This window comes from Peromyscus californicus, unplaced genomic scaffold (genome assembly GCF_007827085.1).
Source record: "Peromyscus californicus insignis strain IS unplaced genomic scaffold, ASM782708v3 Scaffold_4__1_contigs__length_199733344, whole genome shotgun sequence".
Classification (NCBI taxonomy): domain Eukaryota; kingdom Metazoa; phylum Chordata; class Mammalia; order Rodentia; family Cricetidae; genus Peromyscus; species Peromyscus californicus.
This window is the reverse complement of record NW_026294562.1, coordinates 193,641,216-193,657,810: the sequence shown is the minus strand read 5'-3', so window position 1 is coordinate 193,657,810 and position 16,595 is coordinate 193,641,216.

Below are 16,595 nucleotides of genomic sequence, written 5' to 3'. Positions count from 1 at the left end.
TCTCTATATCTTGCAACCAAAGTGGTGTCTTCAGCTACACCATGTACTTACGGTAGCCAAGGAAGAGCACTGGTAATGAGCATTGTTTAGGGTGACAATGAGTTCTCCATTACCAGTAAGTCCTAGGCTAATAACCAGTACCTGGTACAAAGAATTCAATTATATAGCTGTGATGCCTGGGCCATTAATTATCCATGTGGGACACCTTTTTTTTTTCAAAGATTTTAAAATCATATTTACTATTAATTTGTAAGATAGGGGGATTTCATAAGGCTTCTTCACAAATCATTACTTTTGGTTGACCCACCCACTCACTCTTCATCCCTTCTCCCTGCCCCATCCCCAGTTAAACATTTAGCACACATCATTCAATGCCCCGTTCTCTTATAATGTGGCCTACTATCCTCTTATTGTATTTTTTGCTTGGGTTGCAAAATGATGGGTTCCCATGATCCTTGTTCACAGATATCTTATTCATGTTGATCTTTCAGCAGCCCCCCTTCACTACATATTTGAACCATTCTGCCCTCAGGATTCCCATCCTCTAATTTCATATCACCTAGATTCTACTATCTAGTCTCACTTCTTTCATCTTCCCACTAATGGTCCATTTCTAGATTCCTGACTTCTACATGTAGTCTTACTTGAACACAAAAACAAAGTTTGTAGCTCAGACATACATATGTGAGAGAACATGTGATGTTTGACTTTTGGGGCCTAGGTATCTGAACTCATTATTTCCAGTAACCTACATGTACATCTAGAGTTCACACTTTCATTTTTATTTACACCTGAAAAATATGCTTGGTTGTATAGAAAAGTATCACATATTTTGTTTACCCATATTTCAATAAATGGACATCTAGGTTGATTTTATTTCCTAGATATAGTGAATAAAGCATCAGTGAATTTGATGGGCAAGTGCTCTTTGGTAAAATGGCAAGTCTTTGGAGTTCATGCCCAGAATTGTGTATCAGTTTCCTCTGAGAGTAAATCTTTCCATTGTGGAGGAATTTTCTCAAAACACAGGGCATGAAAGGAAAGGTCAAGGAACAGGATAGTCTAAGGCAGTGGTTTTCAATCTTCCCAATGCTGCAACCATTTAATACAGTTCCTCATGTTGTGGTGAGCCCCATCCATAAAATTATTTTGTTATTTCCTAGTGGTAGTTTTGCTACTATTAAGAATTGTAGTGTAAATGTCTCACATGCAAAATGCTTGAAATGAGATCCCAAAGGGTTGAGGGTTGAGAGACACTGCTCTAAGGTGAGGTGATGCATTCAGTCCTGCAGAGAAGCTCTTAAGCTCAGAAATAGAAAACTTCATAGCTTTGGGAAGTCACAGAAACTGGCAAGTTTCACTAGCACCCTCCTCCCTCAAGCACATGTAATCAGTAAGGACTGCTGACACTGTCAGACAAGCTGAACTACACAGAAGATGCACAGACCAGCCATAGAGCAGACACAGGTCAAGTTGCCTGGACCAGACAAAACAAGCAGGACAAGCTGACTGGAAGAAGTAGTGAGTGGCTTAAAAGACATTTCCACCCTTCATTGAACTGCCTGCAAGCTGTGCCATGCTCCCCAGGTTTTCAGATTTATTAGCCATCACCCTCATAGGATGATGCAGCTTCCATGAGTCCTTTGTGCTTCTATGAGTAACCTGTCACCCACAGTCCTGTAAGTCACCCCAATAAAACTCACTGGTCCAATAAGATTCAGAGATGGCTCAGTGGTTAGGAACACTGTCTGCTCTTTCAGACATTCACTTTGAATTCCCAGATTCAATATTCAATATGTATGCTCACTTCTGGGCATCCATTGATTCCTGCTTGCCTCATGGGGCACAAGGAACACACATTGCATGCAGACATGCATACAGACAAACCTCATTGGTTCATCAAGTTAGACTTCATTGGTTTCCTAATGATGATTTGTCCATGCCTCCTTATCTGTGGTAAGTAGATATTCATCATTGTTTCCACAGGAATAGTGCCATGGACCAGTTCTGTAATTGTGTCACACAGGAGTTGTGTGTTGTTTTTTTCTTTCATTTTAATTTATTTGGGAACATATACACTGATTTCAAAAGTTGATTCTCTAGTTCTCACAGGTCCCACAGAAGCGTATGACCTTCTTTACCTACATTGATGCCAATGTTAGTTACATCCTGAAGTTAGTTAGTTAGTTACATTCCTGAAGATGGCCATTGTAGCTAGGGCAGTATGGAAGCTTAAAGGAGTCTACATTTCCTTATTGGTATATGACCTTATGTTTGTTTTAATTTTACTTTGAATTTGTTGTTGTTTGTTCTTTTATTTTGTTTTGCGTCTTTTACTTTAAAATTTTTGACATTATAATATAACTACAGCATGTCTCCTTTCCCTTTCCAATGACAAGTCTTCCCTTATATTCTTCCCTGCTCTCTTTTAAATCTATGTCCACTTATTTCTGTAACTGTTATTGCATAAATATATGCAGATCTGTTGTGGAACACAACTTTATCCTAGCACGTGGGAAGAGGGCAGGTAGAAGTCTAAGTACAAGAAAAGCTTGGTCTATAGACTGAGTTCTATGACAGCAAGGAATCAGTAGAATCGAATTGAAGACCCTGACATTAATCCACATACCTATGAACACCCGATCTTTAACAAAAAAAAATCAAAATTGTACAATGGAAAAAAGAAAGCATCTTCAACAAATGGTGCTGGCATAACTGGATGTCAGCATGTATAAGAATGCAAATAGATCCATGTTTATCACCATGCACAAAACTCAAGTCCAAGTGGATCAAAGAACTCAACATAAATACACTGAACCTGATAGAAGAGAAAGTGGGGAGTAGTCTTGAGCTCATTGGCACAGGAGATCACTTTGGAAATATAATACCAGTAACACAGACTCTGAGATCAACAATTAATAAATGGGACCTCCTGAATCTGAGAAGTTTCTGTAAGGCAAAGGACACTGTTAATAAGACAAAATGGAAGCCCAAAGAATGGGAAATGATCTTCATCCACCCCACATCTGACAAAGGGCTAATCTCCAGAATATATAAAGAACTCAAGAAACTAGATATCAAAAAAACCCAAAATAATCAAATTTAAAAATGATGTACAGATCTAGACAGAGACCTCTCCACAGAAGAATTGCAATGGCTGACATACACTTAAAGAATTGTTCAACATCCTTAGTGATCAGGGAAATGCAAATCAAAACAACTTTGAGATACCATCTTACACCTGTCAGAATGTCTAAGATCTAAAACACTGATGACAACTTATGTTGGAGAGGATGTGGAGAAAGGGCAACATTTCTCCACCCCTGGTGGGAGTGTGATCTTGTACAGCAACTCTGGAAATCAGTATGGCAGTTTTTCAGAAAATTAGGCATCAATCTACCTCAAGACACAGAAAGAACAATCTTGACCATATACCCAAAGGATGTAAATTCATACCACAAGGACACTTACTCAACTATGTTCATAGCTGGATTATTCATAATAGCCAGAACCTGGAAACAACCTAGATGTCCCTGAACTGAAGACTGATAATGAAAATGTGGTACATTTACACAATGGAGTATTTCTCAGTTGTTAAAAAGAATAACATCATGAAATTTGCAGGCAAATGGAAGTAAAAAAAATTATCTTGAGTGAGGTAATCCAGACCCAGAAAGACAAACATGGTATATACCTACTCATAAGTGGAAATTAGATGAAAAGCAAAGGACAGCCAGGCTACAATCCACAACCCCAGAGAAGCTAGTGGTGCCCACGTGGAAGCTGTAGAGTTGATGAGGTAAGGTTGGCTGGTGGCTTTCCCTTTTTCTCTTATCTCTCTAAGGCTTTCACCCTTACATTTGGCTCTGTGTTTTTTATTTAATAAGACCATTTAGAAATTTGTCTACAAGTTAGGGAAAAAAATGACCCTCAGAATGACATATGGATTTCCCCAGGAAGTGTAAATGGTTAAGATCTTCTGGGTAAACTGCTGTGGGATAATGTCCCTGTACACTGGTTAAATAAAATGCTGATTTGCCAGTAGCCAGGCAGGAAGTATATGCAGGGTGGAGCAGACAAAGGGGAATTCTGGGAAGAGGAAGGGTGGAGTCAGGAGTCGCCAGCCAGACACAGAGGAAGCAAGATGACAAGGCAGAACTGAGAAAAGGTATTGAGCCATGTGGCTAAACAAGGATAAGAATTATGGGTTAATTTAAGTGTAAGAGCTAGTCAGTAATAAGCCTGAGCTAATGGCTGAGCAGTTATAATAATATAAGCTTCTGAGTGATTATTTTATAAGTGGGCCATGGGACTGTGGGGGCCTGGCAGGACTGGAAAAAACTAACTACAGTAAACCAGGAAGGGAAGTGGAGAAGAGGGGATGGGGGTAGGAACATGAGGGGATGAGATGGTCGAGTTGGAGGAAGGATAGAGAGGGAGAGCAATGAAAGAGATATCTTAACAGGGTGAACCATTATAGGTTTAGGGAGAAACCTTGTGCTAGGGAAATTCCCAGGAACCCACAGGGATGTCCCCACCTAAGACTCCTATCAATGGTAGAGAGGGCACCCGAAATAGCCTTTCCCTGTAGTCAGATTGGTGACTACCCTAATTGTCATCATAGACCCTACATCCAATGACTGATGGAAGCAGATACAGAGATCCATAGCCAAACACTTGGCTGAGCTCCTGGAGTTCAGTTGAAGAGAGGGAGGAGAGATTATAGGAGGAAGGAAAGGTCAAGATCATGCAGTAAACCACAGAAACAGCAGATCTGAGTTAATAGGAGCTCATGGAAGGCAGACTGACAGCTGGGAATCTTCATGGGACCAAATGTGGCCCTCTGAATGTGGGTGACAGTTGTGTGTCTTAATCTGTTAGTGGGTCCCCCGACAATGGGACCAGGACTTAATCCTGTGTCCATGAGCTGGCTTTCTACAGCCTATTCTCTATGGTAGGATGCCTTATTCAGCCTTGATGGGAGAAGAAGAGACTTGATCCCGCCCCACATTGGTATGCCAGCCTTTGTTGACTACTCAAGGGAGGCCTTACCCCCTATGAAGAGTAGATGGGGATGGGGTGGGAGGATGAGGAGCAGGAGAAGGGGAGGGAGAGGAAACAGTGATTGGTATGGAAAATGAAAAAAAAATTCTTAAATAAATATAAAAATAATATAATTATAGCATGGCTCTTTTTCCTTTCCTACTGCCAAATCATCCCCTATACCCTTCCCTGCTCTTTTTAATTCATGGCCACTTATTTCAATAACTGTTTTTACATACACATATGTGTATTCATATACATATATATTCCTATAGGTCTGTGGTGGCACACACCTTTATTCCAGCACTTAGGAGGAGGGCAGGCAGATCTCTGAGTCCAAGACAAGCCTGGTCTACAGACCAAGTTCTATGACAGTGAGGGCAACACAGATAAACTCTGTCTCTAAAACAAAAACAAAGAATCAATGTTCCTAAATACAATCTTCTTTGTTCATATCATGTTACTTGTATGTATGTTTCTAAGGCTGTGATATAGGGTATCCAGTGGATGTGCTCTTCCTGAGGGGAGACCATGTCTCCTGCTCCCAGCATTCTCCAGTTGCCTGTAGTTCTCTGTGTTGGGTTGAGCTTTGTAGGCTTTTCCCTATGCACTTTGTACTTGCGGCTTCTTTCTTGCTCACACTATGTGGGCATGTTAGTGAGCTTTTTAGAACTATAGTTTCTGGCATTACTAGGTGTGATGGCTACTCTTGGTTGTCAACTTGACTACATCTGTAATGAACTACAATTCAGAAATGGAGGGCATACCTGTGAGAAATTATTTCTGCTTAGTTTAAAATGGGATGAATCCACTTGTACTCAAGACCTTTGAGGCTGGAGACACACATCTCTGATAATGATCTTGATGGTGGAAGTTACACCTTTCATCTATGCCACATCTTCTCCTGGGAGCTGATATATGGATAGTTAAGAATGAAGCTTTCACATTTTGCCTGCTTGTGAGCTCATTTCCTTGCTAGCACATCCATTCCTTCACTGGTTTTGAAGCCTACTTCTTTGGGATTCCAGCATATCCCGAAGACCAGTCAAGACATTCAGCTTTGTGGAGGGGGCAATGACTGGATTTATGGATTTTCTGTTCAAAGCTAGTCATTGATGGATCAGCTGGACAGTAGCATATAAGTCATTCCAATCAATTACACACACACACACACACACACACACACACACACACACACACACACACACACGAGAGAGAGAGAGAGAGAGAGAGAGAGAGAGAGAGAGAGAGAGAGAGAGAGAGAGATTAAGATTCATTCTATTACTTCTGTTACTTTAAAGAACCCTGACTATACAAATTTTGGTACAGAAGTGACTCTAGAACAATGGAAGTATAAGGCTGAATTCCTTAAGTATCTGGAGTAAGGTTCTCAATTTACGAGCACCTTCAGGTACTGAAGCCTCTCCAGTCATTACCTCTTCTGGGAGCTTAGAAAATACTGAAAGACCATGGTGCGAACTATATTGCAAAGTTAAGGAGATATGTAACTAGAGTTTTTCTGGTCTTGCCTGGTCCACAGTCAGGACAAATCTCTCTCACCTGCCAGTCCCACAGCCACTCAGACCCAACCAAGTAAACACAGTGATATTTGTATTGCTTACAAACTGTATGGCCGCAGCAGGCTTCTTGTTATCTAGTTCTTCTATCTTAAATTAACCCATTTCTATTTGTCTATACTTTGCCATGTGGCTCGTGGCTTATATCTCACTTGTCATCACAGCAGCTGGCAACATCTCTCTGCCTCAGCCTTCCACTGCCTAGAATTCTCTTCTCTGCTTGTCCCACCTATAATTTCTGCCTGGCTACTGGCCAATCAGCATTTTATTTATACAGAGCGATATCTACAGCACTACCCCTTTTCTCTTTTTTAAAAAGGAAGGTTTTAACATTCACATAGTAAAATTACATATAACAAAACAGTTATCTAGCAAGAATTACAGTTATAATATTTATTCTATTTGAATTTAGCAAAATTAAAGAAGATATCCTATCTATCTTAAATTTGTGAGTCTAAGGTTTCATATCTAACTTATCTCTTATCATAACTAAGGAAATTATAACTATCTAGTCTTCAACTACACCAAAAAGCTCAGAAGGATATAATATTACCTGAGAAATGGGAGAAGGATGCAAGCAACTTTTGGAAAGTCTTGCAGGGTAGACAGAGACAGCTGGCAGACTGGACAGTTACCTAATGTTCCTTTGTAAAGTTGGGGCATCTGTCTTCAGCCCACAGGCCTAGAGTCTCTCAGTCACTTTTCTCTGTGTCCTGTAGAATGTCTGGCAGTTTCCTCTGCGAAGCAGGAACCTGAAGGATCATTTTGCCAAGCAAAGTTCAGTGGTCACCTTCCTATGGGTCCTGCATGTCCAGTCGATCAAGCAGTCCAGGCAAGAACAGTTTCTTGCCCAAATGGCTCTTTTTGCCAAGGTGAAGATAAACTCCATACAGAGTGTCTTCAATGCCCATCCTCCTCTCTGAATTAAATCGGTGCTGCCAGGAGAAGACATGTCTCACTGTCCAGAAAGTCTAAATTTAAAATATTTTAAATGCCATATTCTGTAGGTCTTTGAAGTATTTGAGGATTACCTCTCTATCTGAAATATATCTATGAATATATACCTAAAAAACATAACATGATTGTTTGACTATCATAGAAGACTAATTGTTCCATTACAATTTAAATGAGTTGTATAAACATAATACCCTAAACAAGAGTAAAAATACACATACAGTATAACAAAATTAACTTTAAATTTGTATCAATAAACTAAAATCCATAGCAATGTAAAACTTTTTTAAACAAGTTGCTCTTTAAAAGTAGATTTAATAATCTACTCTTTTATCCTATCATATCTATATCATATCCCCTTTTTTTTCTTTAGAAAGAGATCACATTTATAATCAACCTGATTTAAATAAAAATATTGGTTTTTCTCTGTCCCACACCAGAGGGCTCTTCTGATTTGGGACACAAGAATCTCTTAACCTTTTTTTTTTTTTTTTTGCAATATGCCTGGGTTTAGAGAGGGAGTGAGCCAATTCCATCTCCAAAGCCAGCTTGGTGTATTTGGGAATTTGGGTGTAGCTTCTCTTACTACTTTTTGCTGGATGAGGATGCTGTATCTTATGGGGACACAAAGAAAATTTTAGGCTTATGGGGTAGTCTGTGAGGCTGTATTGTCTAAGCCAGTTGCCTTGAAACTGTTCTGGATGTTGGATCATCTGGACCACAGTGTCATTGGAGACCTTTCAGGGGGTCTTGGCTGGTCAAACCTGATGTATCTTAATCTGGAACAAATCCATAGCCTCTGGCTTTCTGTGGAAACAAAAACAGAGCCTCCTTTCCAAAGCAAAATATCCTTAGATCCAAATTTTGAAGTCAAGGTATCTTTAAAATACACATATTGGTTTAACTCAACAGCTTTTATGATCAAATATTTTTTTGCAGTTAGAAATCCCAAAGACAACACAATCCAGATTCTCTGTGTAATATCCATCTTTATGTGGCTTATTTTTTATACTACCTTTACTGTCTCTTTAAAGACTTTATTTTCAAAAACTATGTATTTCTTTATATAACTGTATATATTCCTTTTACTCTCTCTTCCAAGCCTATGTACATTTTTACACACATTGTAAACCATTTAAAGTCTTGTTTCATCTGAATCTGCCTTATTGTGTAGCTATTGCTTTAAACTGCTGCATTTGTAAGACCAAAATGGCCACTGTGGCTGGTGGCTCCTCCCACCTCAGCTTCCCAACATGGCAGTGGTACATTTACCACCAGCTTTGGGAGCCATCAACTCTTAGAAACACTGGGTCTTTATCAAAGCATCGTGTAGCTCAGAAACCTCTTTTTTTGTTTTGTTTTTAAACTAGCAAAAGCTATATCCAACACACAGCATAGTGCCCAGCTTGGAGACACCTCTGTGTAACATAGTGTAGGTCAAGCCTGCATGCATGCCATGCACCCACCATAGAGTAGTTCAAACCCAAAGTCGGCCGCTAACTTGAGAGAGATAACTAGGAAGCTGTTTTTAGCTCCATTTTAGAATATTTTTTTCTCAGGTTTTATTTGGAAACTCTTGCCAACCATTTGGGTGCCATTTGTATTTAAAATATGAAAGCAATAATAATTGAGCAATTCTATCACCAGTTTCTATTTTCATGGTCCTTTTTACATATGCCAATTATAAAAGCATTAAATATAATCTCTATCTATAGGATTTGAAGAGGTAACCCTAGGCAATACTCTTCTAGAGTATTTTTATAAAATCTTAAAAAGAAGATCCTTTTTTACAAATCCCAAGTAACACATTAATGTAAATTACCAGTTATTAACAATGTGGATCAAACAATTTATCTCTGTTTTATTTACTGGTCAGTAATGATCAACAGACAAGAGCATACCTAATATATAATTCAAAATTATGACTCTTGTTCCTTTAGTTTATCTACCATGAGAATCAAACATTCATCCAAACATTTATTAAGACAATCAAAAGAACAGAACATCCTTTATACAATGAATGATTAATATCCCTAGAAATTCAAACAGCATTGACTTAGCATTCCATGTCCTGACTGAAACCATTTTTCACCAGAAGTTGGGCCCACTTAAACTTTTAGCACCTGTCCCTCCCCAGGCCTCTGCTCGCTTGCCCATGTGCAAGTCCGTTCCCCTTTTTGGCCTTGCGGCTATGCCTGCCACCAGCCTGTACCTGCCAGCCCGCCCGCTGCTCCAGCCTATCTCACACCGACGCACGTGCCTTTTTCCACCACCCAGGCTCACACACATGCACTCCCATTTAAACTTCCCCTTACTCCCATGAAGGGAAAAAAACAGAAAACATTTCCCATGAAGGGATTCTAAATATTGAATTATTCCCACTCTGAGGGAATAATAAGAAACATTTAAACTGAAATTAAGCAATCAGACAACAAAACTTCTAACCTCTGGACTTGCTTGCTTGTTCAGCCAGCAGCAGTGAGGCCCACTTGCTGACTCTTTGTAATTCAGATGCTGCTGCTCTGTGCTGGCAGGCAGAAAGAGCTCAGAGCTCTAACTATCCTGAAACTTCTAGATTGGAAAGAGCCCTTTCTTCCTCCATTACCACTGGGAAGAGGCTTTTCTCTTTCCTTCGTCCTTCCTCTACAGGGCCCCAAAATCTTTAGGCCTAGCTTCAAAATTTTTCCCCTTTTTACCAGGAAAATCCCTTTTTCTTGATTAAAATTTTCTCCCTTTTCTAATGGGAAATTTCCTTTCCTTCCCTCTTCTCTATTGGGAAGATTTAAAATCTTTAGTTATCCTGCCCTTACTGGTTGTGCCCTGCGGCTGCCTCAATAGTCCAATTAAATGTTCCTTGAGGAGTGACAGCAAGCTAGCTGCACCCATCCAATTCACCCTTACCTTCTCTTTTCTTTAAAATACTGGCCAGCCGCCGGGCGGTAGTGGCGCACGCCTTTAATCCCAGCACTCGGGAGGCAGAGCCAGGTGGATCTCTGTGAGTTCGAGGCCAGCCTGGTCTCCAAAGTGAGATCCAGGAAAGGCGCAAAGCTACACAGAGAAACCCTGTCTCGGAAAAACCAAAAAAAAAAAAAAAATTACTGGCCAGCCTTACTTCAGGTGTCCATCAGCTTGTCCCTTCTTTCTTGGATCTTGGTGGAACCTCCACTTGTAGTGGTAATGCCCACACTACCACCACCCATTCACCATGTCCAAGCAAGTGGATCAAAAAACAGAGACAAGAGACAGTGGGTCATTCGCCTCAGCAGAATGCCAAATGCTGTTTATTGAAGGAGGGAGGAGGCCTTAAATACAGGCTTACAGCACAATGGGAGAACCCCAGAGGGCAGAAGTTCACTACCAAGATGTTCTACATTTTTGCATCTAAGCTGTTAACGCCCAATGTGCAGGATACACAAACAAGGAACTTCCCATAAGCATTCAGGAGGGTGGAAACTGGCAGGGGATTAGCATAGGGAGGACATCAAGGTTAAGGTCAGCAAGCAAGGCAACAGGTACCCAAAATGGGGGCCAGGGCCCTACAGAGATAAATATATTTTATTATCCTGATTCACCAATTGTGAGTAGCACTGTACCTAGGGATCTGGTATGTGAAACTTTTGCATATTTGAGGGAAATGATGCCACTGCTTGGTTAATCTGAGCATCTCTGGATAAATTGATAAAGGAAAAGGATGAGCTCAGTGATAAAACTAACCAACTTGTAGCATTTCAGAATACTGTGAAGAAGCACAAAGGACTATGTGATAAAACTGACTGGCTCCAGATGCAAATAAAAAAGAGTCTAAGTGTGCCCTGGAAGAGAATCTTCTGTCCAGCAGCCACAGAGCTCAAGTTTCAGAAAACAAAACTGAATCCTTCACAATAAGTTGGACTGAATTACAGCAAAAATTCAAGTCCTAGCCTCAGACAGTATAGGCAATTGAATTAAGGGCATTAAATGGTAAAAAATGGGATCCAATAACTTGGGATGGGGATGTATGCAAGGACCCCATACAGTTGAAAATTTGAATCCTCAGATTCTCAAGGGTTTATCTCAAATGAGGAAGTAGTACCATGAGCCCCACCCTTGAAATATTGCCTTTTCCACATTTGATGAGGACACTAATCCTTCATTGTCTGCTAAACCAGAAGCGATTTCTCTGAAAAAAATGCCAGGCACAATAACACTAATGTTCCTCAGTGTCCACCAATAATTGCCTCTAGACTTATAAACAAATTTATACAAAAACAGGCTCTTGGTGGGGCAGTAGAAAGTGTAGCCCTTGAGGAGGTGTGCTACACTACTAAAGGACTGAATGATTTTGCTAATTAATTCTAGCATCAGTCTGGAAATGTGTGGGAATGGGTTTTAATGGTGTGTGATAATGGAAGAAGGAACATAAAACAAGATAGGACTGAATTTATTGATGTCCCTCTGAGTGGAGATTCTTAGTTCAAAATGGAAACTCACATAGTTATATGCTTATTTGAATGTTTGTTTGAAGCATGTGTCAAAAGATGGCCTATTGAAAGGGGGTTGGAGATGCCTGACATCCTTTGGCTTAGGGTTAAAGAAGGCATTTTAAGGCTCAGGGAAACTGCAATGCTAGAGTGGGTATGTGTGTCAAACCTACTCCTCAACAATGGGAAGGACCAGAAGACATGCCCTTCACTAATCCTATAGGATGCAAAATGATGAGGGGGGCACTGGTACATTTGAAGTGTTTCTTTAAAAGTTTAATTAATTAACATTTTAAATTTTATTTTACATACTGACCACAGTTTCCCCTCCATTCTCTCCTCCTGTTACCACCCCCGACTCCTAGCTACTCCTTCACCATCCACTTCTTCTCCATCTCCATCAGAAAGAGGCAGGCCTCTCATGGGCTTGAACAAAGCATGGCATATCAAATTGAGGTAGGGTCAAATTCCTCCCCCTGCATCAAGCCTGGGCAAGATAATACAGCATGGGGAACAGATTCCCCAAATCCAGCTAAACACCAGGGATGGGTCCTGATCTCCCTGCTAGGAATCGTAAAAACAGACCAAGCTGCACAACTGTCACACACGTGTAGAGGGCCTAGGTCAGTCCCATACAGGTTCCCTAACTGTTGGTCTGGAGTCCATGTGCTCCCATGAGCTCAGGTCAGCTGTCTCTGTGTGTTTTTCCACCATAACTCTGACCATTCTGGCTCATACAATCCCTCCTCCCTTTCTTCAGCAGGACTCACTGAGCTTGGCCCAGTGCTTAGCCATGGATCCCGGTATCTGCTTCCATCAATTCCTGGAAAATGGCTCTCTTATGACAATTAGGGTAGCCACCAATCTTATTTCAGGAGATGGCCAGTTCAGGTACCCTCTCCACCATTTCTAGGAGTCTTAGCTGGGGCCATCCTGTGGATTCCTGGGAGTTTCCCTGGTACCAGGTTTCTCCCCCATCCTGAAATGCCCCCATAAAGATGCCTCTTTTATTTCTCTCCCCCTCCATCCAGCCCCCAACAATCCACCCATGCCCAGCCCTCCAAAACTGCTCCCTTAAGTTGTCATCCCCCACCCTTCTCCCAGTTTACCCAGGAAATCTCTTATTTCCCCTTCCCAGGAAAATCCATGCATCCCTCTTTGGGCCCTCTTTGTTATCTAGTCTCTCTGAGGCTGTGGGTTGTAGGTTGGTTATCCTGTCCTTTACTCCTAATATCCACTTATGAGTGAGTACATACCATGTTTGTCCTTCTGGGTCTGAGTTCTGTCATTCAGAATGATTTTTCTAGTTCCATTCATTGGCCTGCTAATTTCCTGAGGTAATTGCTTTTACAGCTGAGTAGTACTCCATTGTGTAAATGTACCACATTTTCTTTATCCATTCTTCAGTTGAGGGGCATGTAGGTTGTTTCCAGGTTCTGGCTATTACAAATAATGCTGCTATGAACATAGTTGAGCAAGTGTCCTTGTGGTATGAATGTGCATCCTTTGGGTATATGCCCAAGAAGTGTATAGATGGGTCTTGTGGTAGATTGATTCCAATTTTTATGAGAAATTACCATATTGATTTGTAAAGTGGCTAAGTTTGCATTCCCACCAGCAGTGGAGGAGTATTCTCCTTACTACACACCCTCTCCAATATAGGCTGTCCTCAGTGTTTTTGATCTTAGCCATTCTGACAGGTGTAAGATGGTATCTCAAAGTCACTATGATTTGGATTTCCATGATCACTAAGGATGTTGAACAGTCTTTAAGTGTATGTCAGCCATTGTGATTCTGATGTTGAGAATTCTCAGTTTAGATCTGTACCTCATTTTTTAATTGGATTATTTGGTTTTTTGATGTCTAGTTTCTTGAGTTCTTTATATATTATGAAGATCAGACCTCTGTCAGATGTGGGGTGGATGAAGATCTTTTCCCATTCTGTAGGCTGATGTTTTATTTTATTGACAGTTTTCTTTGATTTACCGAAACTTCTCTGTTTCTGGAGGTCCCATTTGTTAATTGTGAATTTCAGTGCCTGTGCTACTGGTGTTGTATTCAGAAAGTAGTCTCCTATGCCAATGCACCCAAGACTACTTCCCACTATCTCTTCTATCAGGTTCAGTGTAACTGGATTTATGTTGAGGTCTTTGATCCACTTGGACTTGAGTTTTGTGCATGGTGATAGATATGGATCTATTTGCATTCTACATGCCAACATCCAGTTATGCCAGCATCATTTGTTGAAGATGCTTTCTTTTTTCCATTATATAATTTTGGCTTCCTCATCAAAAATCAGATGTTCATACAGCTGTATTGATGCCAACATAGAATTTTGGGGGTCACATATGTATAAAATCATATCATCTGCAAATAGCAAAAGTTTGACTTCTTCCTTTCCAAATTGTATACCCTTGATGTTCTTTTGTTGTCTTAATGCTCTAGCTAGAACTTGAGTACTACATTGAATAGGTTTGGAGAAAGTAGACAGCCTTGTCTTGTTCCTGATTTTAGTGGACTTGCTTTGAGTTTCTCTCCATTTAATTTGATGTTGGTTGTTGGCTGGTTGTAAATTGTCTTTATTATGTTTAGGTATGTTCCTTGTTTTCCTGATCTTTCCAAGACCTTTATCATGAAGGGGTGTTGGATTTTGTCAAAGGCCTGTTCAGCATCTAATGAAATGATCATGTGTTTTTTTCTTTCATTTTGTTTATATGATGGATTGCATTGACTGATTTTAATATGTTGAACCATCTTTGCATCTCTGGGATGAAGCCTACTTTATCATGGTGAATGATTTTTTATGTGTTATGTTTGCCAGTATTTTACTGAGTATTTTTGCATCAATGTTCCTGAGGGAGAATGGTCTGCAATACTCTTTCTTTATTGCTTCTTTGTGTGGTTTGTATGTCAGGGTAACTGTAGCCTCATATAAAGAATTTGGCTTGGTGTGCTAGAAACCCCATCCAATGACTGAGGGAACCGGATGCAGAGATCCACAGCCAGGCCCCAGGTGGAGCTTCAGGAATCCAGTTGGTGAGAAAGAGGAGGGTTTGTATGAGCGAGAATTGTTGAGATCAAGGTTGGAAAAAGCACAGGAACAAATAGCCAAACGAAAGGAAACACATGAACTATGAACTCCAAAAGCTGAGGAGCCCCCAAGTGGATCAGGCCCTCTGGAGAAGTGAGACAGTTGATTAGCTTGATCTGTTTGGGAGGCATCCAGGCAGTGGGACTGGGACCTGTCCTCAGTGCATGAGCTGGCTGTTTGGAACCTGGGGCGTATACAGGGACACTTGTCTCAGCCTGGGAGGAGGGGACTGGACCTGCCTGGACTGAATCTACTAGGTTGAACTCAATCCTCAGGGGAGTCTTTGCCCTGGAGGAGATGGGAATGGGGGTGGGCTGGAGGGAAGGTGGCGGGGGGGGGGGGGGGGGTGAGGGGGGAGAACAAGGGAATCCATGGCTGATATGTAAAATTAAATTTAATAAATAAATAAATCTAAAAAAAAAAGAATTTGGCAATGTTACTTCTGTTTCTATTGTGCGGAACAACTTGAGGAGTATTGGTATTAGCTCTTCTTTGAAATTCTGGTAAAATTCTGCACAGAAACCTTCTGGCCCTGGGATTTTTATGGTTGGTATACTTTTAATGGCTGCCTCTATTTACTTAGTGGTTATTGATCTGTTTAAATTTTTATCAGGGCTTGATTTAATGTGGTACCTATCTAGAAAATTGTTCATTTCTCTTAGACTCTCCAATCTTGTGGAGTACATATTTTTTGAAGTACAACTTAATGATTCTCTAGATTTCCTCAGTGTCTGTTGTTATGTGCTATGGGATGATCTGTATGTCAAATGTGTTGCTCTGATTGGTTAATAAATAAAACACTGATTGGCCAGTAGCCAAGCAGGAAGTATAGGTGGGACAGGCAGAGAAGAGAATTCTGGGAAGTGGAAGCTGAGGCAGAGAGACGCTGCCAGCTGCCGCCATGACAAGCAAGATGAAAGGTACCAGCAAGCCAAGAGCCACATGGCAACGTATAGACTAATAGAAATGGGTTAATTTAAGATATAAGAACTAGATAACAAGAAGCCTGCTGCGGCCATACAGTTTGTAAGCAATATAAGTCTCTGTGTGCTTACTCAGTTGGGTCTAAGCGGCTGTGGGACTGGCATGTGAGTGAGATTTGTCCTGACTGTGGGCCAGGCAGGACTGCAGAAATCTCTAGCTACAGTTATGTCCCCCTTTTTATTTCTGATTTTGTTAATTTGGATGTTCTCTCTCTGCCTTCTGGTTAGTTTGGGTAAGGGTTTGTCTTGTTGATTTTCTCAAGGAACCCACTCTTTGTCTCATTGACTCTGTGTATTGTTCTCTTTGTTTCTATTTGGTTGTTTTCAGATTTAAGCTTGATTATTTCCTGCCATATACTCCTCCGGGGTGAGTTTGCTCCTTTTTGTTCTATAGCTTTAAGGTGTGCTGTTAAGTCACTAGTGTGAAATTTGTCCAAATTCTATACGTAAGCACGTAGCATTCTGAACTTTCCTCTTAGCACTACTT